Source organism: Gopherus flavomarginatus, chromosome 8 (genome assembly GCF_025201925.1).
Source record: "Gopherus flavomarginatus isolate rGopFla2 chromosome 8, rGopFla2.mat.asm, whole genome shotgun sequence".
NCBI classification, from domain to species: domain Eukaryota; kingdom Metazoa; phylum Chordata; order Testudines; family Testudinidae; genus Gopherus; species Gopherus flavomarginatus.
In genome coordinates this window covers 69,158,397-69,162,437 of record NC_066624.1, presented here as the reverse complement: position 1 = coordinate 69,162,437, position 4,041 = coordinate 69,158,397, and positions in this window count along the sequence as shown.

The window sequence follows — 4,041 nt, the reverse complement described above, 5'->3', positions numbered from 1 at the left end:
TGGGGCATGGTAGAAAATGCATGTAATGTCTACTTTTCCTGTTGGTAAACTAAAGATGGTGCTAAATAGCACCAAATGTAATAAATGGTGGAGCACGAAACTGATGTCAACTCCTTACCAACCTATGCTGCTAACACCCAGTTACAGTCTTTGGTGCTTACTGTTATAAAACATAGGTTGGTATATTTTTCATCACAATATTAACAGTGACTAATTTGAGGGTAAAAAAAAAAAAGTAACCTTAATTCTAAACTCTCAGAAAAAGAAAATTTAGTCTAATGTAGTAGTTGAGACCTAGCGAATGTTTCTCGCACAGGTACTATTGACTCACTTGACTCAGGGAGTTCACGTTTCTGTGTGTACTCTTCCTTTACTTCCCCTGTTTATTCCTCCTTTTTCTACCCCTCTTAGGGTTCTTCGTTAACTTATATTAAATCATACAAGCTTTTCAGGCTGCAGACATACCTGTTCCATCCAGTAGAGAGCAATAGTACCTCTAATGAGAAGCAATATTGCACCCAGAAACACTCTGTGGGGGTGGGGGTTGTGGCAGGAGGACAGCCTGCAGCCAACGCCCTCCAAGTAGTTACACACAGACTTGCAAATCTAACCTTGTGTGACAGATGAGTTGGTAGCCGTGAAGTTTGGTTTTTGGGCTTGTGACAGCAGTGGTTGTCAACTTTTTCCATATATGCCCTTGCTCCCATTTAATGTTCTGTTCCTTTGATTTCCATTGCTGTTGCCCATCTCCCTTTCTTTTCTTCCCTACTTCATCTTTACTCTATTCTCTCCCACATTTCTTTACCTTCTCCATTCTTTTTTTAGGTAGGGCTTAGGTACCCTCTCTAGGCTGCAGCCACATATAGCCGATAGTGTTATACTATCTATCAAGTGGTATATATACAACTAATGAAGACAGACATGCAAACCTAGCCTTGTACTATAGTTGTAGATACAGAAAATCAGTTATGCGGGGTAAACAGTAATGCCTGAACTTGTACCATGAAGACTTGATCTTTTCAGAGAAACTGAGTGCCCACAGCTCTAAATGGAGTTTTGGTTGCCAGCACTTATAAATATCAGGCCTTAAGTCATTTGCAGAGCAGAGAATAGAACACTGGTCTTCCTGTGCTCTCTAATCACTAGGCTTGCTACCTCCGTTATAGTATTTCTATGCCCTCTTCACCTGCAAAAATGCTGCAGACAGGCACTGAGCCACCTTGGGCCTGCTTTGCAGAAGGGTGAAGTACCTGCAGCTCCCATTGACTTCAACTAGATTTGCAGATGCTCAGCTCTCCTGAAAACCAACCCCATGGTGTCAAGTTGGGTACCCAAAATCAGAGGCTGCATTGGGGTCTCTTTGTGTTGGTTTCACTATTCGTAAGATTGGGGTTAATAACACTTATCTACTTCCCAGGGGCCGCCTAGAGTCTTGTAAAAGCCTGTGAGATTCTCCAATGAAGGTGGTATGAAACTGATTTCCTCTGAGCAAGGTCTATGAACACTTTCATTTTGCCAAGCAGCCCATCCCTGCCTGCCTTCTGTATCTGAGGTCCTGTCACCCGAAACCATAATTGTCCCATATTCAAAAATACTCTTAAAAATTGGAGTACGTGAGTCAATACTGGATTAAGTGAAGAAATGGCTCAAAGTTACAACAACTCACTAATGTAAGCAAACAACCTTTCTGACAAATCCCTCCTTTGAAATTTGGCATGTGTATGGGTATAGGTGCTTGTGCATGTATGCACACACAAAATCTCCTAATACACTGTTACACCTTAAAATAGCCTAGAAGTTATTTTGTATTCAAGCACCAAAAGGGAAGACTTATTTCCTTTCTAAAATGGCTTATTGCAAATAAAAATGAAATGTAATAGTTACAGGGATGTTTGGCAGAGACGCCAGATGGTGTTATGTCTAAGGAAACAATGACAATACCTATAAAAAAAAATCATGGTTAATCATGTAGGAGCACAAACTAGTGTATGTTGAAAGTTAAGAGGATTTAGAAAATGTAAGTGTACACTTGCTTTTTTAAAAAACTGCCATGGCTATGACAAGTTTAAAGAGCATCCTGCCTGAAAACATGCATGTATCTTTAATGAAATAGTTCATAAGTCATTAATACTAAAATCATAAAACAGTTTTATGAGATATTTCCCCCCAGCAATTGATGCTTCTTAGTCTGATTTGCCTTACAGTTATAGTGTTTGCCATTGTCTAGTGATGAGGAATTGTTTTCAAATGCTGTCAACTTTTAACTCTAATCTAATGTCTTCTGGTTTCTCCTGTTCTGTGTGATACCCTTTGTGCCAATTCCAGCTGACAAACTCAGCACTCAAAGCATTGGCTCAAAGCATTGCCTGATGGTGTAGGTGCTCTCTGAGATGCACAATGTCAAAGCTGAACTCGGTGCTAGGAAGTGTCAGGCACAATGAGGGCAGAGGAGATGTTAGATTCTCTCACACATTTTTCTAAGCCAGGCCTAGCAATAGGGATCAGAGCATCATTTGTAGTATGCCAGTGAAAATATATAATAAAATGGATGTCCTGTTTTCTGCATCCTCATTGTAAAACCCATTTAGCAGGATAAAGTATTCTGTATTTGAGCCAGATGCTATTTATTTTTAAAGTCGTTACTCACAGACTAGTAAATATTAGTTCTAGACCCAAGCACCAGGAAATTCATTAGTAATATGCACTGTTTTTATTTCAGTAAGTCAATAGCATTTGTACTGATGCCTATACTGATGTAATGGGGGCCAGATTTATCAGATGTGACTAGTGATTTTGGGTACCTAACTTGAGATGCCTCACAGGGACCTGATTGTTCAGAGGGAGGGTACATAACACTTCCATCAGGCTTCTTTAAAGTGTTGTAAATTGGATGACCAAAAATGGAAGCAATCAGAATCATTAGTCATGTCTGAAAATCTTGACCCAAATCTCACTCTGTAGGTTGTGAGAGGATTGCCTCAGGGATCAGGAAGGCATTCCTCTCTGCACATTTGCATTTTGAGGAGTGACACACACAATACTAGACTAGATGGTAGAGAGAGATGGTGTCTACCTCTATATATGTATAGTGCCCAGCATAATCCAGCCCCAATCTTGATTACAGCCTCAAGGTGGTGGTGTAATATAAATATTAAATAATGGATACATGACATTCTGTACCTTGGAGGAGTGCCCTGTAGCCCCCATATTCCTCATTTATATATAATTGTGATATTGCATATAAAGCAGGCTGTGTGAGGTATCAGGGGAAAGCTTATGATCTGTTGAAAGTCATTTTTCTGTATAAATATGTATATCACTAATGTATATGAAGTTATGAGAATGTGTGGTATAGTTGTCACTGAAATATGCTATGGATTTGGGAAGTGCCCAGATACTAGCTCTCCAGAGACAATGCCAAGGAAAGTAATCAGTGCTCGGGTGGGTGTCAAATAACCCATCAACAGCCATTGTCCTGCAAGAGAGCTTCAATTCAATGACTCATCTGCATAAGGCTACATTAGAGTTGCCAAAACTCCAGGATAGACCTGGAGACTCCCAGAATTGAGTCCCGTGACTATTGAAAGCAACCTGGGCAAGTTTAGTAGGATATTTTAAGAAAATGACATTGCATCATGTTGTAGGGTGACCATATTTCCCTATGCTGAATAAGGGACAACTGGTAAAATTATTTATATTTAAAGGAGTTCAGCGGCAATTGTACAAATGTTCAAATTAACATCAAGTTGACTGATCCCCTGTTATAAAGAAATACTGAGTAGCTAGATTCTTTTTAGTTACCTTCTTATCTTTATGGCTTTAGAGGTCACGTGGGAAGGGGTGCCACACACTCCCGTACACCCCTCTCACACACTGAGGGTGACCGACCAACCCCACCCTCCGTGCCCAGTGGTCTCCACCCTCCATGCCAGACTGAGCCCTCCAGAGGGACCTGCCTCTCCTGGTACTTTGTGCTGTGTCTTGCAGAGGTAACTTGGGGCGGGGCATGCAGGGTCACATGCCCTCCCCTCCAGATTTTTG